General features: G+C 43.0%; 1 protein-coding gene across 7 annotated transcripts in view; it reads right to left on the reverse strand.

Annotated features, from left to right (window-relative positions):
- DENND2B (DENN domain containing 2B) overlaps positions 1–23230 on the reverse strand; it is a 185499-nt gene that overhangs the window by 87408 nt on the left and 74861 nt on the right. For 3 of the 7 annotated variants that reach the window (XM_043580583.1, XM_043580580.1, XM_043580578.1), the window contains one exon: positions 20922–21010. The gene's annotated coding sequence lies outside the window, so the exon portion shown is untranslated. Of the gene's footprint in view, positions 1–17042; positions 17159–20106; positions 20642–20921; positions 21011–23230 lie in introns of those variants that run through there. The other 4 variants (XM_043580584.1, XM_043580579.1, XM_043580585.1 and 1 more) reach the window with 4 other exon arrangements.

Below are 23230 nucleotides of genomic sequence, written 5' to 3' on the forward strand. Positions count from 1 at the left end.
TTTAAAATATAATTAGGGGCACCTGGGTAACTCATTTGGTTGAGTGTCTGACTCTTGATTTTTGGCTCAGGTCATCTTAAGGCTCATGGGTTCGAGCCCCATTTCGGGGCTCTATGCTAAGCATGAAGCCTGCTTAGGATTCTCTCTCTCCCTGGGAATGCAAGCTGGTACAGCCACTCTGGAAAACAGTATGGAGGTTCCTCAAAAAACTAAAAACAGAACTACCCTACGACCCAGCAATTGCACTACTAGGCATTTACCCACAGGATATAGGTGTGCTGTTTCAAAGGAACACATGCAACCTCATGTTTATAGCAGCACTATCAACAGTAGCCAAAGTATGGAAAGAGCCCAAATGTCCATCGATAGATGAATGGATAAAGAAGATGTGGTGTGTGTGTGTGTGTGTGTGTGTGTGTATACACACACACACACACACACACACACACACACACAATGGAGTATTACTCAGCAATCAAAAAGAATGAAATCTTGCCATTTGCAACTACGTGGATGGAACTGGAGGGTATTATGCTAAGTGAAATTAGTCAGAGAAAGACAAAAATCATATGACTTCACTCATATGAGAACTTTAAGAGACAAAACAGATGAACATAAGGGAAGGAAAACAAAAATAATACAAATACAGGGAGAGGGACAAAACAGACGAGACTCATAAATATGGAGAACAAACTGAGGATTACTGGAGGGGGTGTGGGAGGGGGGATGGGCTAAATGCGTAAGGGGCACTAAGGAATCTATTCCTGAAATCATTGTTGCACTATATGCTAACTAATTTGGATGTAAATTTAAAAAAACAAAAAATTAAATTTAAAAAAAATAATCAAAAAAAAAAAGATTCTCTCTCTCCCTCTGACCCCTCCCCCACTCACATGTTTGTGCACTCACACTCTCTCTCTAATTTAAAAAAAAAATCTGGATGTTTTCTTTGAAAGTGTCTATTCATGTCTTCTGCCCATTTCTTAACTGGGTTATACTCGGTTGTTGAGTGTTGAATTTGATAAGTTCTTTATTTCTAAACCCTTATCAGATATGTCATTCCATAGGCTGTTTTATTGATTATTTCCTTTGCTACATAGAAACTTTTTATCTTGATGAAGTCCCAATATTTCAAAGAAGACATCCAGATGGCTAACAGACACATGAAAAAATGTTCAACATCACTCATCATCAGGGAAAAAGACAAATCAAAACCATGATGAGATATGACCTCATATCCATCAGAATGGCTAAAATTAGCAACACAAGAAACAACAGGTGTCAGGGCGCCTGGGTGGCTCAGTTGGTTAAGTGTCCAACTTTGGCTCAGGTCATGATCTCGTGGTTCATGAGCTCAAGCCCTGTGTCAGGCTCTGTGCTGAGAGCTCAGAGCCTGGAGACTGCTTCAGATTCTGTGTCTCCCTCTCTCTCTGCCTCTCCCCCACTCATGCTCTGTCTGTCTGTCTCTCAAAAATAAATAAACATTAAAAAAATGTTTTTAAAAAGGAACAACAGGTGTTGGTGAGGATACGGGAAAAAGGGAACACACTCTTGCACTGCTGGTGGGAATGCAAACTGGTGCAGCCACTCTGGAGAAGAGTATGGAAGTTCCTCAAAAAACTAAAAACAGAACTACCCTATAATCCAGCAATTGCACTATTAGGTATTTACCCAAAGAATATAAAAATACAGATTCGAAGGGGTACATGCACCCCAATGTTTACAGCAGCATTATCAACAATAGCCAAGCTATGGAGAGAGTCCAAATGTCCATTAGCTGATGAATGGATAAAGAAGATGTGATATATATATCACATGTGATATATATGACAGAATACTACTCAGCCATCAAAAACTGAAATCTTGCCATTTGCAGTGATGTGGATAGAGCTAGACTGTATTATGCTACATGAAATAAGTCGGTCAGAGAAAGACAAATACCATATGACTTCACTCATATGTATAATTTAAGAAACAAAACAGATAAACATATGGGAAGGAAGTAAAAAAAAAAGAGAAGAGAGGGAAACAAACCACAAGAGACTCTTAATGACAGAAAACAAACTGTGGGCTGACAGAGGGAGGCACATGGGAGATGGGATAGATAGGTGATTGGTACTGAGGAGGGCACTCATGATGAGCACTGTGTGTTGTTGTATGTAAGTGATGAATCACTGAATTCTAGTCCTGAAATCAATATTGTACTGTATGTACCTAAAATGTAAATAGATAGATAAGTAAACAAATAAATTTTTAAAAAATATAATTAGGTGGGACCTAACTAGTTTAGTATCCAGGACCTTAAATAATTATTCTTCTTCCTTCTCTCAGTTCAAAAATCTTCCTTAATCTTATAAGCATCCAAGTTTCTTCACTCTTCTTCCTGCTGTTCCCCTCACCCAGAGTCACAACCTTCCTGGATGTTTGTCTTAACATCCCTTTGACTTTGTCCCTTTAGTCTCCTCAGCACCAAACATGTAATTGTCTCTCTGCTCTCACCTCAGCCAGGCTGAGCTCACCTCACCAGGTTTAAGAACAAGGCTTTCATGTCACACTACCCAGGTCTAATGTGTCAAATATGATTGCACATAGGATTCACTATAAAGTTTCTCAGAAGAGGAATGATGCAATTTTCCCCAAACATCAAGAAAAGGAATCTGGCTGCACTGTGTAAGGATAATAGCAAACAAACGAAAAAACAGGATTGGCAATCAGAAGACTTGGGCACAATTCCTTGATCTCCCTCTCTCGCTAAAGGCCTTTATATTGCAAGAATTTGGATATTGGTAGCCTCACTCACAAAAAACATTAATGTAGGGGCACCTGAGTGGCTCAGTGTGTTAAGCATCCCACTTTTGGTTTCAGCTCAGGTCATGATCTCAGTTTGTGAGTTGGAGCCCCACCTGGGGCTCTGTGCTGACAGCAGGAAGCCTGCTTGGGATTCTCTCTCTCTCTCTCTCTCTCTCTCTCTCTCTCTCTCTTTCTGACCCTTCCCTGCTCTCTCTCTTCTCTCTCAAAATAAATTAATAAATGTTTTTTAAAAACACTAAAGTAAATGTAATAGACATTCACACATTTTATAAAAAGAGCTGATTTAATAGGAGAAGGTTATTTTCAGGTATTTTATCAATAAAATTTAATTCTTACCTCAATCCTTACCAGAAACTTAGTTACAACTTAAATGTAAAAAATTGGAATGATAAACACTAGAAAAAAAATCAATGAGTTGTATAATTCTGAGGAGGGAAGAAAACTTTTCTAAGTATGACACAAAATTCAACTCAAAAGCCACTAATGAGAGAAAAAACAAGCCCTGAAGGAAAATATCATACATTTGCCTAAATAAAAATTTAAGACATATGATCTATAAGATATATGAAAAGCAAGTAATTAACATAAAAAGTCAAAACTTAAAAATAAACTGAGGGGAAAAATATCAGTAACTTATATGGAAAACAGTTCTAACGTAACATGTTATTTAAAAGCTCTTACTGAATCTACAAGATAAAATAATGACCAAATAGAAAAATGAACAAAGTATTCGAACCAAAAATTCCCAAAAGAATGAACACAGCTACCAGTGAGCATAAAAGGTGTTCAATTTCACTAACAAGTAAAGAAATCCTAAGTAACAAATAAGAAATCCTTTTCGCCTATCAGATCGGCAAAGATTACAATGGTTTATAAGATTTACAACAGCCATGTTGGCAAGGGTCGGGGAGAAACAGGCACCTTTACATACTGTTGATGAGAATTACATTGATGCAACTTCTCTGGAAAGTGGTTAGGCAATATTTATTAACATCTTAAATGAGCATGCCTTTGACCAGCAAATCTTCCCTTCTAGGAATTTTGCCTAAAGTAGTACAAGTACTACAATGCTGGGGCAAAGACAGCCGTGTGCTGCTGGCTACTGCAGCCCTGTTTATAACAGTTGAAATTGGAAACAACTCAAGTGTCCATCAATAGGGGCTTGGTTAAATAAATTACATTACATCCACCTGAAGAAACACAATGCTGCTGTTCAAAGTAATGTACTGACACGGAAAAATAGCCTAGATAAATTACCAAGTGAAACCATTTTCAGTAGAGTATAATCTTGTTATTCATTTTTTAATTGGGGCAAAACATATATAAAATCTACCATCTTAAACATTTTTAAGTTTACAATTCAGTGACATTAATTACATTCACAATCTTGTGCAACCATCACCACTATCTATTTCTAAAACTTTTTCATCACCCCAACAGAACACTGTAACCATCATTATACAATAGCTCCTCATTGTCCCCTCTCCCCAAATTCTTGGTAACCTCTAATTTACTCTATCTCAATGAATTCGCCAATTAAAGATATTGCACATAAGCAGAATCATACGATATCTATCCTTTTGTGTCTGGTTTATTTCACTTAGCACAATGTTTTCAAGGTTCATTCACACTGTAGCAAGTATCAGAACTTCATCCCTTTTTATGGATGAATAATATTCCATTGTGTGCATACACCACATTTTGTTTACTTATACATCAGCGGGTGAACACTTGGATTGTTTCCACCTTTTGGCTACTGTGGGTAATGCTGCTACGAATATTGGCATATAATTATTTGAGTCCCTGTTTTCAATTTTGGGGGGCATAAATACCTAGGAGTGGAGTTGCTGGGTCACATCGTAAGTTTTAGCTTTTGAATTTGTTCCCCAACAGCTGTACCATTTATATTCCCACCAGCAGTGTATGAGGATCCTAATTTTTCCACATCCTCGCCAATACTTTTTATTTTCCATTTTTGGTTAGAATATAATCATTTTTATAAAAATAAAATAAATGTTTATATAAATGTATTGTAGAGGAAACTGTTAACAGTGATTATACTCCTGGGGCACCAGTTTATAGGAAAGGCTCATATTCCAACATGTATTTTCCTATTGTGTAAAAGTTTACAGAACAAATGTATTACTTTTGTTATTAAAAAAATACTTTTTAAAAATATTTACTTATTTTGAGAGAGAGAGAGCAAGTGGCAGAGGAGCAGAGAGAGATTGGGGGAGAGAGAATCCCAAGTACACGCTGTCACCACAGAGCCCAACACAGGGCTCGATCTCACCAACTTTGAGTTCATGACCTGGGCCAAAATCAAGAAGAGTCAGATGCTCAACCAACCGAGCCACCCAGGTGCCCCCCACCAAAAAAGGTCTTAAAGGAAAATTAACCTGAGATAGTTTCATGCATGCTTACTAATGTGAAATTGTAACACATTATAGTTCTTGTGAAATGTTTACAGCAAAGCCCTGAATCAAAAGTCAATTCCCCGTCCTGGCTCCGCACCTTGGGCGCTTGGTTTTCTCACCTGACGCAAGTGGGACTCTGACGCAAGTGGGACTGGACCAGAGTTCCCAACCACAATGCCAAGAATGGGTTATGGTTGTGTAGACATCGCGACTCCTTCAAGCCCCAGGGCAGCACTGGGGCTCAGCGCTACCAGGAGCCTCCTCCTGTTATCCCAACGTGCCTTACAAAAGTTATCACTTCTTGTGTGTGCAGGGATAAGAAAAAGGTTGGGCAGTGCTAGGTCAGGTAACCTTTAATATCTCTTCCCATACTGAAACAGAATTCTACAACTGTGCTGAACTAATGAGCAAAGCTAAGAAAAGGGGGGTGTCAGGGAAAATCTAAGAGTCACCTACCATAGAGGAGAAAATGGAGATCCTTCCCCAAGGAGAGAAGCAAGCACAAACAGTGATTCAAGAAATGAGAACCTCAAGGAAGAGAGGGCAGCTTATGATTATTCACTCAAGTGTCTCACATGAAGCCACAGATCCTGAAAGAGAGAGCAAGGGAGCACTGCTTGGAGCGACACTGCTCTGGGAGAGGCATCCCAAAGATACCCACGTGGGCAGCAGACAAGTAGAACACCCGACCTCTGTGGGAAGAAGCACTGAGAGGCCTGGCTAAGTGAAAGCCAAGTGAAATCCTCTCTTCCAGGTGTTCTCAGCCTATCAGCTGCCAACTGTGGACTTTGTCCTGGAAATTCAACTCCTGGGCTAAAGAGATAATCTCCCAGGCATGTCCTGTGTAAACCTGGCTAATCAACACAACACACTCAGAACTAAGCCTGATGGCAGTCCCTAAAACAGTCCTGCCAACCAGGGGGTGTGCTAAAGGGCAAGGTGGGAGCTCATCCTGGCATAAATGTCATCTCTCATAATAGAACCAAGTGGCCAGGATGGGCATTTTCCAAAAATAAGTCAAACAGCTGCTTAGAGACAAGCACTCAGCTGGAAACCTCATCCGGAAGTGATATGGATATCGTGAGAAGAGTCACTGTGACTGAGGGCATGGACCTTTACTGGGCTTTGTTGACATTACAGTGGTAAGCCACCCAAGAGATTCTAAAGTATAGACATGAAATTCTAGGTCACTGAAAGAAGGCATACGGATTACATCTGGCCCTCACACCCTTTTTGAATCTCAGCTGCTGAGCCTCTTATGCAGTGGCTCCCAACCAGCAGCAGCACTTAGAAACTTGTTAAAAATGCACACCCCCAGGCCCCACTCCAGATCTACTGAATTGGAAACTAGCTCTCCAGGTGAATTTGGAGCCCCTCTCAAGTCTGAAAACCTACAATCTGGAGTTCAGATCCTCCAGACTTCCCTTATACTCAGTTTTAAATAAGCTGTGAGAGACTGGAATACTGCCCTCACTAGTTATACCCAGTAAGACAAGTTTCCTCCCACCCCCATTCTATCTTCCACACGGTCTCACAGGTTTCTTTTCTACCAACCAAATCCAATTGTGTTCCTTTCCTATTTTCAAAAGAAGGATTCTCCAGTACCTGGAGGGTTCAAGCCCTTAAAGATCTGACCAAACCAATCTTCTTAGCCTCACCCCTAATTCATCTGTATGTACCTACTCATGGTAGGTGAGCATCTCATGTTTGCTCAGCGAATCAGTGCTAAAGATAAAAACGTTGTCTACGTGAATCTTTCCTAACCACACATCTTTTCCTCCAGAAGCAAAGTGGTTACTAAAACAGACAGAGACAGGGGAGACAGGAAAGCAGAATCCCATTACAAAAGAAAATTCCTCTGTGTGTCAAGAATCCATGCTAAATCTGCAATTCAATCTTACCCTGCTCTGCCCTTCAAACTATTCCATCTAAGCTGGCTGACAAGGCTGAACACAGATCTCATGAACACCGAGGAATGAGAGTTTACAAACAGCCCACACATTTTCATTTCAGAATCCTGACCCTTGCTTTATAGAATCCAAACAGGATCAATCCTTCAAAAAAGGAAGTATCCACCAATAGAAACTAGTCAATGTTCAATTTCCAGCAAGTGAAAGTTGTGGCCTGATAAATTTATTTCCTCAAACATTTCCAATGAACTTTGAGATTCTAAAAGAAACCTGTGAACTAGGAAATCATAGTTTATTTAAAAATGCTAATTTACTGAAAATTAGTTATATTTTCCCAAAACAAATTCTATCTTTTTACTATAAAACAGAAGGAATCGTAATCTAAGACATCTAACTACTTGTGGAATATTGTTAATGAAAAAGACCATCGCTTCTCCTACCCAAAGAGTTATTATTCAGGTTATCTGCTTCTGAGTCTTGCCACCTATCCCCAGCCTCCCCGGTTTTTTATTTGGAATGGAATTCTCCATACTTAACCAGGTACTCCTTTCAGAGAAAGTTGAAAAGAACTCATTAAAATCGACAAACATCCAAAATCTATCCTAGCTCCCAATGGATAGATGGCAGAACATAACAGTAAACAACACATAACAGTTCAGAGGGAAAATGCACATGAAGTATGTTAGATAACTAAAAGAAAGTACAGTTGGTATACCAATTAGAGTGGAGGTATAAAAGGAGCATATCCTTTGGAATCAGACAGGCTTAGATTTGGATTTTAAGCAAGTTAGCCACTCTCAGTTCCTCATATGTAGACATCAAAACATCAGCAAATTCACTCAAAGATGATTGTGAGAATTTACTAAAATGATGTAAGTAAAAATGCCTGGTGTAATACAATGCCTGGAATACAGAAAGCATTCTACTAATGATATACTACAAACCTAAAATATACATGAGTTTTTAAAACATATATTGCTTGATCCCAAGAATTATGCAGCATGGAATTATACTTATTCCACTTCTTTTAGCTAATTAGCTAGGCCTATCCCCACTCCAGATCCCCCTCAATTTCCCCATATTTTTTCTTGATTCTTCTCAATCAAATCCAATGTTCCTCTTAGCCATCCCTTTCACATTTTGACATCCTATCTCTGGTTGTGCCACAGACCTAGAATGTACACCCTTCACATTGGTTCTCCAAACTCCTTACCATGGCCAAAAGGCTGTACCTGAACTAGCCTCTACCAACATTTTATGCCCTTATAATCACTGGCTCCTTATATTCTAACAATGAACTTCATGTTCTTTCAACCATGCCAAGCTCTTTCCTACCTCAGGGCCTTTGCCCTTACTGTTCCCTCCTCCAGAAATGTACATGCCCCAAACCTGAACATTCACAATTTCTTTTTGTGCTTGAACTTGCAGCTCCAATGTCCCATTCTCAGAGAGGCTTTCTCTAACTCCTCTTTTAATAGCTTTCAAGTTCCTGCTACTCTCTCTCTTTTACATCACCACTATTTCTCTTATAGTTCATATCACTATCATTATCTCATTTATTGTTTACTTATTTACTGACTGCTACCCCAAACATTTTAAGCTCCATGACACATATACTTTGCTGTTTCAGTCATCTCTACATATAAAACAGTGCCTAGACCAGAATGGGTACTCAATAAACATGTAATAAATAAATGAATGAATAAATAAAAAGTTTCTAAACAAGAGGTGCAGAGTTTGACACACACACCCCACACCCTACTTCTCTACCTGGTAGCAGAAGATGGAATCTCCAGGAAAGAGTATAAAGTAAAAAGAGAAAGGCTCTTATAAATAATGCTGCAATAAATATAGGGGTGCATATATCTTTTCAAGTTAGTCTTTTGTTTTCTTTGGGTAAACATCTACTAGTGGAATTACTGGATCAGATGATATTTCCATTTTTTAATTTAATTTTTTTAATGTTTATTTCTACTTGAGAGAGAGAGAGAGTGAGCACAAGCAGGGGAAGAGAGAGAGAGATAGAATCTGAAGCAGGCTCCAGGCTCTGAGCTGTCAGCACAGAGCCTGACACGGGGCTCAAACCCATAAGCCATGAGATCATGACCTGAGCCAAAGTCGGACGCTCAACTGACTGAGCCACCCAGGCGCCCCAGTATTTCCGTTTTTAATTCTGAGGACCTTCCATACTGTTTTCCACAGTGGTTGTCCCAATTTACAATAGCCAAGATATAGAAGCAACTCAAGTGTCCATCAAAAGATAAATGGATAAAGATATGGTACACACACACACACACACACACACACACACACGCTTTGGAATATTCCTCAGCCATAAAGAATAATGAGATCCTGGCATTTGTGACAACATGAATAGACCTAGAGCGTATAGTGCTAAGTGAAATAAGACACAGGAAGACAAATACCATACGATTTCACTTATATGTGGAATATACAAAATGCAACAAACAAACAAACATACAACAACAAAAAACAAACTCTTAAATACAGAGAATATACTGGTGGTTGCCAGAGGCGGGGGCAGGTGGGGGAATGGGTGAAATAGATAAGAGGGATTAAGAGGCACAAGTTCCCAGTTACAAAATAAATACATCATGGAGATAAAAAGTGCAGCATAGGGAAAATAATCACTAATATTGTAATAACCTTGTGTGGTGACAGATGGTGACTACTTGGTGTGGTGAGCACTGAGTAATGTATAGAATGGTCAAATAACTATGCTGTACACCTGAAACTAACATAACATTGTATGTTAACTATACTTCAATTAATTTCTTAATTAATTTTTTTAAGGCCGAGGAGAAATAAACTCTTGGGGAACACAAACAGTCATCCCAACTCACCTGCTGACAAAACATTAACTACTCTCAGGGCCTGGGATGATGTCAGAGGTGTTACTGTCTCCATGGCTTCTTACCACCATCACTGCCTTTTTTACACCCATCTCCTCCCAGCCAGCTCTTCCAGCACAGGTGAGCAGTAACTCACTCCTGAGCAGCAGTGAGGACTCAAACCCAGAGACACAGAGACACAGAGACACAGAGAGGACAGTGCTTCTCATACCACTTCAAAAACGGCAATTTATCTGGCAATCTTTCCATGTGCGTCTGAACCCAGACTGGTGAGTGAATCAGGGGGTTAGAGGGAGGCAAAGAAAATAAAAAATTTCAGTGCTCTCTTCCCTTCCTAGATTCCAAAGCCTCAATTCGCTGAACACAGCAGCTGAGTTGGTCTAGTCACAGACTGCCAACCAAGGTCACTGCCATTGCCAAGTTCACCTCAGCTGTCCCAGGTATTTTCCTCTGGCATTCAAGTACCACGCTTCTTTATAGATGCTGGGATCAGTTAAGTTCTTTAGTTTCCTTTCCCTATTTGTACCCGTTTTACCAAGTGACAGAGTACTGTATAGGCACACACAGATCTGACCTTTTTCTCCTCAGATGAGTGCAAAATCTCCATGTGTGGTTTCTATACCATGTGCTCTTGGCCACTTTTAATCACCCCTTCAGAACACACGATAGGTCAAAAACTGCTAATAAACTAAATGGGGTGAAGGATTCTGGCATAACTTTGTGCCAAGAAAACTTACCTCCTATAAGGAGTGCCAGGCATGGTTTTGGCAGCCGTAAGTCCCATCAAGGCTGAGCCTCTCCCAGCCGTACAGGGAGCTACTGTAGAGTCTGAGTGCCTGCCTACACAAGTAAAACTGCAGAAGAAATACAATGTTTGACCCTAATCTTCAGAGTTTGGTCTTCTCTAAAGCACAAAGAACCTTAAATTATAAACAGTCTAACTCAAAGGGAAAATCTGTGAAACACCTACTCCCAGGAACTCCCCATTCTGCCCTAGGCCTGCTTGGGTTCAGCAGGCCCATAAATTGGCACTGTTGATATGACCTTTCCAGGCTATATTTCAACAAGAGATAACAACAAAGCTGAGAGCTTTGGTAGCACTCAGAGGAGATTTGAAGGACTTAAAACATGCTGCTAAGTTTGGCAGCAAAAATTCCTGTTTCTTACAGCTGGAAAAGGAAATCTCTTTATAATTATACTTGTAGATAAGACACACCGAGCTACTCATGCTACTCATTCTAGTTAGGAACAGATTAGAGCCGACTCATCCCAATCCAGCATTCCTCTGAGATTGATCTGAGTGAGCACTGTGGGGTGCGGGGGCAAGTCTCACCTGGGGCTGAGGAGTCAACGTACCTACAGGGAAGATAAAGTGCCAGGAGCTTCTCAGTGGGGCTTACTGTCATAGCCACTACCACTTGCTCAGAGATACCTGCCACTCTTCATTACCTAGCTCTACTTTCTGTCATCCCACTTCCCATCTTCCTCTTTTACCCAGGGTTCTGCCATGCCCCTAACTCCAATGCCATATAACATGTGTTACTCATCACAGAGGGTCCTTTAAACCTACATGCTCTTTTGGCTCAGATTCTCTTTCTGGTTTATATATTTCTTTACAAAAGCAAAGTACAAGAGCTACAATCTATGTACTGATTGCAGGACACTTATTACTGCTCTGCTGATACTAGATGTCTGCCCAAAACATGGAGGAAGGGAACATCGCTCCACATTTCTCAGCAGAACAAACCAGACAAACCAACCATTCGGAGACAAACTCTGCTTGGCTTACAAGGTAATAAGATATATAACAGTAATTGCTCACATTTCATTCAGCACCAGATACAAGGTACTATGCTAAGCACGTGACACTTAGGCCTTACCACAACACTACAAAATAATACAATTAGCACTTCTGTTTCACAGAAAAGGATCTGGGGCATGGACAGGCTCCATAACTTACCCAAGATCTCATAACTAGTAAGTAGCAGAACCAGAATATGAACCCCTACTGTCTGCCTCCGGAGCCCAGGCTCTAAATGTCACTCTTTCATTAGACAGCTCTTCTCGTAACACACAGGTTTTTCTTTGAGCAGCAATGGCTTGCTTCAAACCCTGAAGGAAACACTGACATTTTTCTCCACAGAGAGAAGGAAATAGTGATGGCAGTACTTATTCACAAAGCTGATCCGAGTCTATACAGCAGAACCCTAAACATCTGTCAACCAAAATTTCCCCAGGAGCACCAAGTGAAACCCACCTCCTTTCTTACTAACCTGGTAGATTTTCTAACTTACTAAAGGCTGGAGCCTCGTTGCAGGTTGTTACAACCAAGCCCTGTGCATCTGACAGCAAGATTCCAGGCTCCAAGTTATGAGAACCAAGTCAAATGCTTTCTAGAATCCAGCTGATAGGATTAAAAAAAAAAGCTATGCAAATATTTTTTAAGCATAAGCAATATATGTTGGCCAATTTGGGGAATAATTTTATAGAACTTCAGGGAATCTAGTTGGAACGACAAGACATATGCATTTAAGAGTCAAGTCAAAATGTCAATGAAAACACTCTATCTAAACCCCCCACTTTGTGGAAGAGGAAACTGAAGCCTAGAGAAGCCAAGGTTACTTCCCCAAGGTCACCCAAAAGTCACCAACAGAGCCAGGACTAAAGCTCAGATCTGCTGACCACCTGGCCAGAGCTCTCTGTACTGCTATATGGAGGCCGAGGAACTCACAGGAGGGACAGATCTCAAACAACAATTACAGCTAACAATTACTGAAAGCATATTTGTGCCAGCAACTAAGCTAAGTGCTCTATATAAATTCACTAATTTGGTGCACCTGGGTGGCTCAGAAGGTTAAGTATCCGACTTTAGCTCAGGTTATGATCTCATGGTTCATGGATTCGAGTCCCACATCAGGCTCGATGCTGACAGCTCAGAGCCTGCTTCACATTCTGTGTCTCCCTCTCTCTCGGCCCCTCCCCCTCCAAATAAGTAAACATTTAAAAAAATTATTTTAAAAAATTAACTCATTTAACCCTTACAACAAACCTTTGAAAGGAGTAAGATTATTCCCAATTTACAGATGCAGACACTAAGGTTTACAAAGGTTAACTCGCCAGAGATCCACAGATAGTAAGAGGAAGAGCCAGACTACAAGCTTCCAGAGCTGGCTACAAAGGGTCTTTTTTTTTTTTTTTTTTTATGAAATTTATTGACAAATTGGTTTCCATACAACACCCAGTGCTCATCCCAAAAGGTGCCCTCCTCAATACCCATCACCCACCCTCTCCTCCCTCCCACCCCCCATCAACCCTCAGTTTGTTCTCAGTTTTTAACAGTCTCTTATGCTTTGGCTCTCTCCCATTCTAACTTCTTTATTTTTTTTCCTTCCCCTCCCCCATGGGTTCCTGTTAAGTTTCTCAGGATCCACATAAGAGTGAAACCATATGGTATCTGTCTTTCTCTGTATGGCTTATTTCACTTAGCATCACACTCTCCAGTTCCATCCACGTTGCTACAAAAGGCCATATCTCATTTTTTCTCATTGCCATGTAATATTCCATTGTGTATATAAACCACAATTTCTTTATCCATTCATCAGTTGATGGACATTTAGGCTCTTTCCATACTTTGGCTATACAAAGGGTCTTAAAGGATACACAGGTACGATTCATGGAAGTAGAAGGACCAACAGCAGCTTGTGAAGGGCGGCCAATGTTGGGGGAAGGAGGACCTAGGGCCCTGACTGGGCAGGCTGCCAGGAAGCAACTGGCAAGAAGCAGTTCTAGTCTGCCATGACAGTGAAGGGTAGGCATCCTACAGGAGGGTAAAGCAGAGCCTCTGAAGCTGGGGTGAGAAGGACCACCGTGGAGACTCTCCCCAGGTGTCAGAAAGGTGAATAAAATGCAAAGTATAGGGACACCTGGGCGGCTCAGTGGAAACTTCTTGGTTTCAACTCAGGTCATGATTTCACGATTTGTAAGATTGAACCCCACATCAGGCTGTGTGCTGACAGCGTGGGGGCTGCTTGGGATTCTCTCTCTCCCTCTTCCTCTGCCCCTCCCCCTTCTCACTCTCTCTCTCTCTCTCTCTCTCTCTCGAAATAAATCTTTGAAAAAAAAAAAAGAGAGACACCCGCTGTACTCTTCAAAATGCTGCACTAAGTTGATAATGATAATGGAAAGCACCGAACCTTTACTAGGTGCCAGGCACTGGCTGAGAGCCTTACAGGTGTCATTTCATTCACTCCTTGGCACAACGCTAACAAGCTAAGTACTACTATTATACATTTCACAGATGCCTCACAGAAAAGGGAGGCTCAGGGAGATTAAACAACTTGTCCAAGGTCACACAGCCAGTAACTGTAATGGCAGGTTCTAAACCTAGGCGTGTAAGACCCTTGGGCACCAGCTCTTCGTTACCACACCTTGCTGCACTGAGACATTCACAGTAAGTGCAAGTGGTCCATTCCACCACACACGCACTGAGCATCAAGAGTCACTGATAGCTGAACAAACACATTGCAGGTTGACTCATTTAAAAGCAATCTATGATATTTCGCTGTCAGAACTCCATCAGGGAGCTGTGTTCCAAGACGTAAGTGAGCACACCAAAATTCACTTCCTCTAACAAGGCTAAAGAGTTCTGAAAACTAGCTGACTATATAGTTTTCTTTCCAATTTTTCCCTTTCCCTTTTCCTATCCTCCCACACCCAATTCACTGACACTCTCAGAGAAACTTCAACAGAGACCTAGAACCCTCTCCCTCCTCATATTTCCAGTCCTTTATAGTTGGCTTTCGTCCATCATTCAAACAGTACTTCACATCAGAGTCTAAGAGTTGGCTATTCCTCCTTCTTCCCAGCCTAACGCATGAGATGATCATTAACCCTACCTGCAAAACGCCAAACTTCAGCGGGTCTTTGTTTCTTCTTTCTTAGTCGAACACACAGAGGCTCACTTTGGGGAGGAGATAACTACAATACAACATCTAACATAATATATATATGGGATAAGTCCCTCACTTGCTACTATCTAGACCCTCCCCAGCCCTTGGCCTAGCCACTCTGTATTCACTAACAAAATGGGTGAACAGACTAAGAGGGCATATGGGTACCAGAGATGCCTCTGAGCCCAAGAGCAAATGAACAGGGGTGTCAACTCCAATGCCAGCCCCCCAGGACACAACGCTGTCTCATTGGGTCCCCCGGGGACAGGCCAGCCTTCTGCTAAATTGTAAAGGCCTCCTAGAGCAGCCTAAGAACTACCTTCTATCTCCCCTGCTTCCCCTCAGAACTACCTTTCCCCAGTCCCCTTGCCCAGGGCCTTTCTCCTGTTTCCTTCTAGTTTTCCTACTGCTTCAGATCTTGTGTCCTCTAACTCCCAGTTCATTTCATTTTCCCCAGGGTCAAACAGTCCTTCATTCACTGTACTGTTTCTCATTAGTCAATCTCTAGCTCATATACAAACCCCTTCAGAGACAAGTCACACAGAAGAGGAGTCTGTATCTTTGAGAAATGGGTGGTTTATATGACAAACACTTAGAAACAGGTCAGCTTTCATACCCTAATTGCATATATAATTCACCTTTTTTTTTTTTTTTTTAATTTTTGGGACAGAGAGAAACAGAGCATGAACGGGGGAGGGGCAGAGAGAGAGGGAGACACAGCATCGGAAACAGGCTCCAGGCTCCGAGCCATCAGCCCAGAGCCTGACGCGGGGCTCGAACTCACGGACCGCGAGATCGTGACCTGGCTGAGGTCGGACGCTTAACCAACTGTGCCACCCAGGCGCCCCTAATTCACCTTTTATAGATACAGTGCAATCTAACATATAGGCAGTTTTTAGATGAGAATATTGTGATCATTTCAATAGCCCTTCAAGAACAGTATATCAGAGCCAGAAATAATAAGAGAAGGGATCTTTGGAGAAATCCTACAATGAGGTCTTAACTCATTTAACATCCTCCTCTCCCCTCAACACACAAATACACACAGGCAAGTTTTCTAGGTCTTACAGGTGGAAACAGAGACACTGGGGATTTTTCTATCAGGCAATATTATGCAGCATATTCCCCTAAGATAGATGCACCCAGTATTTTACTGCACCCACCTACTGAGATAGATGCACACAGTGCCTCCTCCCAAGCCAAAAATAGATGCTCAGAATCTCCCTCCCCATCCCCAGGAGAAGGCACTCACTAATGCAAGTTCTCCCTCAGGCTTTATAGAGAAATCTCTGCAGACTATGCCAGATGGTAATTTTTTTTTTCTTTCATGCCCTCCTGGCCCCTTCTCCACTTTCCATGGTTACTCTAACTCAAAGAACTCAATTATCTACCACCAGATTTCCCCCTCCCCCACCCCTGTCCACCCTAAACACCCTCTTCTTCCAAGCTAATGTAAAGGCTCAGAAGGGAGGCCAAGCCAACACTCTGCAGGGCGGCTGCCTGGACTCCTCTAGGCTCAGATACACATTCCCTTCGCTTGGCTGCCTCGGCAAACTCTCTTGGGCCCAACACTGGAAATCAGGAGACTCCAGGGCAGTGACACATAACAGACAAAGAGAAGCAACAAGAAGACATGCTCTTCAGTCTCTCAGCCCCACCTGCCTGCAGGGAGGTGTTCTGGCAGTCCCAGACTCTGACCCTTCCACCTCCTCCCCGTGGTCCTCCCCAAAGTAGTTCTTAGAATCAGATTAGGTAGACACGGAGCACACCCTCTCTTACTTATAACTCAGCAGTGTTGCCAAGATATCTGGAGTCAGAGGCACCCCTGCATACTGTAAACCCACACCCTCCATTCCAGGGACAGGGTAGAGCCAGCAGAATTCAGGATGCCCTAGGCCTGTCCTCTAAGGCATTTCAAAGTTTCAACTTCCTTGGGTAACTGATTATTCTAATTTTAGAGAGAGGGAGCCCAGAAGGAGAGTATGTAGGAAGGGCAGTAGAGGAAGGGGAGAGAGGGAGAACAGGAACGTTACTTTTTAATCCTTAAAGAATATGGAGGGATCCATCCAATGTGTGACTCACCTCTGGGAAGCTGGACTGAGCAGGAGTGGGGACCAGCTGCAGCCCCAATCTAAGCTACGGACCACTTCTCTGTCGGGCCTGAGAGGCTACTGTGATGGATTCACCTGAAAAAAGGCTCTGTTGTTAAACAATAACAGATCTGTCTCCTCAGGGTCTTCCCAGAGGCTTCTTCCCAGAGCCTACTCCAGGGCATGGAAGCTTGCCCTGTCCTGCTACAAAAGCTGAGGCTGCCAAATGGGGGGCCAGGTCTCTCACTGTGTTCCCACCTAGCATGCCATGAGCCCTACACACTCCCTGAGAACAGATCTGGGTGCCCTTTCCTGAAGTCTCCCCACCCCTGCTTTTCTGTTCCTTGGCATAGTCCCAATGCATATCAAGAATCTCTGCCCTTGAAATTCCCACTTCCTCATTTCTTTCTTGTTTCCCTCTAAGCTGTAGCCATACAGGTTCCTGAAAGAGCTGCCCAGCCCCCAAGGAGCCTTTCAGAGTGATAACTCTGCCTGCCGGTTAAACCCTGTCTTTCAGACCCAGAACCCAGCTAGCAGAATGAGGGAACCAGCCCTGACAATCAGAAGCCTCTCTTCCAGCTACTGAAATGTATACCATAACTGCCAGGTAGTTAGCTGTGGGACACTGGAAAAGCGAAGGGTCTCTTGGAATCCTTCTCTTCTATACTAAACACATGAGTCGGGTAACCTAAGCAAAGAAAGCTTCATCTCTGAAGCATCATTTATGAGGCTCAAACCTGCAGTGAACATCACTCTTCTATTTCCCAAAGAAAGCATCATTTGTTTCCTTTAATATCTCGAAGGACTTTTTAAAGGTTTCTTCTCATTTTTATTTATAAATGCACAAAAGAATAGGGCACTTTATAAATTGGGAAACTAGACCAGAGAGGCAAAATGCCTTTCCAGAAGAGAATGGGGCCATCATTCAAGCTTTAATTCAAAACATCTCACATTATACAGGACTTGACTTGCTTAAAATTACTTTCATAGAAATTGTTTTAAGCTTATTTATTTTGAGAGAAAGAGAGAGAGAGAGAGTACAAGTTGGGGAGGGGCAGACAGAAGGAGAGACAGAATCCCGAGCCAACTCCACGCCATCAGCACAGAGCCTGATGCAGGGCTCAAACTCACAAACTGTGACATCATGACCTTAGTGGAGATCAAGAGGCGGACACTTAACTGACTGCACCACCTAGATGCCCCACTTTCACAGAAATTACCTCATTTTTGTTCCTCCCAACAGACCTGTTAAAGTAGTTATATCATTATCTCTCATCTCAGAGGTAATAAATCTAAAGGTCACATAGGTTAATGGTCTTGCCCATGGCCACCTTGATGGCAAGTAGCAGAACCTGACCATGGACCTAAGTCTCCTCACCTCAAATCCAGTACTCATTCTGCTACATCAAAAGAATGACCACCTGCTCACCCTCTTCATATGTGTGGGGGTGATAAAGTTAGAGGAACCCCAACCACAGCCACTTGAGTAGAAAAGTGGGATTCTGGATTTGCACTGCCCACTGACTCAGAGAGGCCTCCTCCTCACACCCCCAAATTTAAATCCCAACCAACAGTGCAATGCCATATGCTTCCAACAAAACAGAGGTTTCAACTAAGCGGAGGATCACTGGGAGTGTATTAAAAGGAGGCATCACTATAGCAATGGCCCATCTGAGGTCCAGGGCCACGGAGTTCACCCTTGTGGACCCTCAGGCCACAATACTGATGCATACATGTATACAATCAGGGAGCCCAAACTGGGGACATGGTCAGTGCTTTTACTGGCAAGCTGACCCGAAGTTAATCAGAAGGCCCCCTCATTGTCTGCCAGAATACAAAAGACATTCTGTTCAAAAAGTTCAAGAAGAAAAACCGAAGAGCCAGGACAGCAGCTGTTCCCTCAACCCACAGAGAAACCAGAGGCATCCACAATGTTCCCTAAGGCCCAGCAGTAAGTTTGAGATGTAACATGGCTGAAGCGGAAGCACATCTCCTGATAAGTCTCCACTGCAGGGAGTGTCTGCTGCATTAATGCTCCAAATAAGATCACTGAGAACCTAACTACCCCATCACCTATAAAAGTGCCTTTCTGGAAGGATCTCCTCTCCTAGGCCACACTGAGCTTAGCACACACCACTCCTCTGGGGCAGAACAAGTTTCACCAAAGCATAGGACAAACAAAACAGGAATGCACAGTGTGGACAGTGCGTGCTCTGAGATTTGGTTAAAATATTAACCTGAAGAATCCATCACAGTACCTCAGTACTGTGTCTCCACAACCACAACCTCGTGCCTCATGTCTCCACAGGCAACCTAGTAGCAGCCACCACTGAGAGCTCACTCAGAGATATCTGTATAGGAAACCTCTTCACAGCCCCCACCCCCAGCCCAAAACACACACACACCTGCCAGCCTCCTTTAGCAAAGCCTGTGATGGGCCTTATTAATAAAGAGGACAGCTTGCTTCTTTCCAAGTTACCTGAGGGAGAAACGAAGAGAGTGACCCTAGCTCAGATATCCCTAAGACGGTCCCTCTGTCCTAATAACTGTTCCAGAGACTGGGAACTCACCACAAGCTCCTAGCTGAGTTAATTGGAGCTTTTTCTTTTTTCACTACAGGTCAGACATAGCAACACCAAGAGACAAAACAGACAGTGTTCACTAGAACAAACCAAGCCACTCAAAAGACACTGGAGTTTCCACGTAGGAACTCCAAACACAATGCTGGAATGACGATAACTTGCTTTTTCTATATAAAAAAACTGTTTCTGTAAAATATCCTAAGCCTTTGTGCTAAATACAAGATGATGATTTCTACAGAAAAGTCTAAACACCTCAGGTTCAGCAAGAGTGAGATCAGCTAGATTTGCAAAGTCAAGAAAATTGGCTGTTTCCCTCCTCCTTAAGCTAATAGAATCCAACTGTTGGAGCATGACATCATTCCTGAGCCCCAAACCCTGAGCAGAGAGTACAGACTTATCCCTGCCTCCCAGAAAACAGCCCAAGACTATGGCCAGGAAAGGAGAAAAAACAATCCAAGCCGGAGCTGACCTTACCTGAAAGTCCCGGTGCTTTCCTGCCCACTCCATTCTCGGCAGAGTTTGGCTCACACCACAGTCTGTAAGGGAGCCCGGGGCCCCAAAATCCACTCGCTTAAGCTCCGATACCTGCTGCGAGCTTCCCACAGCTCCTTCCTCTGACCTTTCGTGGCGCTCCTTCCAGCCAAATGAGCAGAGCACTTCTAGCCGGCCAGGCCAGTTGTCATGGAGACCCTGTTCTCACCAGCCAGCGTGCTCTGTGCTCTGGCTTGCTCTCTCTCTCTCCTGCTCTCGCTTGTGCGCTCGCGCTGGCTCTCTCTCTCTCTCTCTCTCTCTCTCTCTCTCTCTCTCTCTTTCTCTCTCTGTCTGTCTCCTCTCCTCTCTCCCCCTCCACCCCCCTTCTCTCCCGCTCTCAGTTCTGGGAGGCTTCCATGAAACAGCACTGTCTTTTGATCAGCTCGGGTTTTGCACACATTCCACTCCTCCTACCTCCCTTCCAGTCAAACAAGAGCTCTGGGCAGCTCCTGGGAACTGGCTTAAACAGTTAAGATGGGAGAAGGGAAAGACAGTGAGTGGACTTGTTTTCCTCCCCTCTAGTGTCTCTTTTTTTTTTTTTTTTTTTTTAACTTGGAAGAAGCCTGGCCAGCAGGGAGGGAGCTAGCTGGAGCACTTGAGAGGGGAAGCAAGCCCTTCCTCTGGGTCCTGGAGTGTGGGTAGGAGGACCCAGATGCATTGCCTTGACTTGTTTGTGCGCTTGGGATTTTCCGGGCAGCACTTGAGGCGGAAATGTATTCACATCCCAGGAGCTCGCCTGGACTGGCCTCTCCACTTACCTTGCTGCCTGCCCAGGTTGTGGCGATGGCTTTAACCAGTGCAGGGACCCATGGTACTATTGCTGATACCCAAGCAGTCTCTCATCTTCCTGCAACAGAGAGGAAAGACACCAGGTCAGGACCATTATGAGTCCCAGACAAGTCCAGAGTCATAGCAGAAGCAACAAACAAGATACAAACACAACCTCATCTCTCTGCCCTGCTCAGGACCTGCAGCTAAAGCCCCTGGATGTCTATGAGCTGCTGTCACAGCCAGGGATACTATCATTTTTGTCCAAGAGCCAGCACAGTGCCTAGGACACAGCAGGCCCTCTCAATTCAATCCCCCCATGTATATTTCTTCTTTGTGATCCCGCAACCATGGGATAATGACCCGAGCTGAGATCAAGCTCAGTTGGATCAAGCTCAACTGAGCCACACAGGCGCCCCATGACCTTCTATTATATGCACTATTTTGTCTGACCCTCAAACCTTCTGAAATACACTGAGCAATATTATTACCATTTTATTCATGGGAAAACTGAGGCTCAGAGAGATCAAATGTTCAGCCCACAGTTACACAGCTAGTGAGTTAGACTGTCAAAGAACTAGTAGAGGCCAGTCCATTGTCCTTTAGTCCGGTGTCCTTCCACTAAAGCACACTACCATCTGATCTTAAAAACTAACAACTTTTTTGATAGCCAGTATTGAGATACAAGGAGGAAGGCAGAGAATCTTTCTGAGTCATTGTGAATTAGACCTGACTACCATCCTGTTGGCCTGAAGACTGTATGATAGCATCTATGAGCTGTAGAAGGTAATGATACACAGATTAGAGGGAAAAGTCTTGCCCTGTAGCTATAATTTACCTTACACTTTTTTGAAGTACTCTCAGAAATCTTGACTCATCTGTTCAACACAACTGACCTGAAAGTTAGGACTGCTATTATCACAGATTATTAAATCTAATTTAACAGATTGAGATGAAAATCTAAAAGAGAGGTCAAATGACTTGCCCCAAATCACAGAACCAGAAAATAACAGATCTAGAAAGAGTACAGAAGCTTTTCAACTCTCTTTTGTATAGTAAGCAGAGAGGCTGCAGGGAAACCAGGTGGAGCAGGGGGTCAGAAGACCTTGGCAGTATCTGGTTCCACCATTAACTAGCCATGTGACCTTGGGCAAGTCACCTACCCTCCCAGTTTCTACCTATGAAACCTGTCCCATGGGCAACTGATAGGGCTGGGACGGGCATAAAAGAGATGACTATGTAAAAGCATTCTCCTTAAGTCGGGCACTGAGCTAAGAACTTCATTCATCTCTACTGTTTTCACCACATACAGACAAACAAAACCCAGGGCCTCTGTTATCTCTCCAAGAGGAGAACACCAAGGCTCAAAGAAGAGATTTTTCTTTTTCTTTCTTTTTTTTAAATTTAATGTTGGTTTATTTTTTGAAAAAGAGAGAGAGAGAGAGAGAGAGAGCGAGCACAAGCGGGGGAGGGGCAGAGAGAGAGGAAGACACAGAATCTGAAGTAGGCTCCAGGCTCTGAGCTGTCAGCACAGAGCCTGATGTGGGGCTCAAACTCATGAACAACAAGATCATGACCTGAGCCAAAGTCAGACGCTTAACCAACTGAGCCACCCAGGTGCCCCAAGTAAGAGATTTTTCAATGCTGCTTTCCTAAAACACTGCCAGTGAGGTCCTGATGGAATCTTTAATGCAGCGATCCTTTATAGAATCCTTTTGACTTTTATTGACCTCTGATATATCACAAAATTATCAAAATAAGATTTTAATTGACTTGAGTTTAAAAAGTAAATATATGTCAGAAGCTAAGGTAGGGAAAGTGTTAGAAAATCCAACAGGAAATAAATCCTAAGTGGTGGGCACTATTGCTTTAGTGAAGCAATCAGAACTTCAAAACGGTCAGGTCCAATTTCCCACTACAGAAGCCTGACCTGACCCAAACACCAGCTCGGGAATCCCTCAAAGGCCCTAGTTCCCCACGTCTGCAAAGAAAGACTGAATGAAATGACAAGTGGAACACCATCAAGTCACTGAACCTCTCCCCTTCCCATTTCCAACAGGCATCCCTTTGCTCTCCTCCTGACCCTCCACTTCCAAGTACTCACACTAAGAAGAGGTGATGCCCATCCACTTCTACAACAAGCTAATACTCAGTTATAGTATTAGCACCAACAAATATTGATCCAGCACCTACCATATGTCAGGCATTCTTCTAAGCACTGTGAGGGGCCAGGGGCCAGGACCAGGGCTGAAGACACAAGTCAGACTCTAAAGTAATGCAAACTTCAAAAAGCCCCACA

Source organism: Prionailurus bengalensis, chromosome D1 (genome assembly GCF_016509475.1).
Source record: "Prionailurus bengalensis isolate Pbe53 chromosome D1, Fcat_Pben_1.1_paternal_pri, whole genome shotgun sequence".
In the NCBI taxonomy this organism is placed as follows: domain Eukaryota; kingdom Metazoa; phylum Chordata; class Mammalia; order Carnivora; family Felidae; genus Prionailurus; species Prionailurus bengalensis.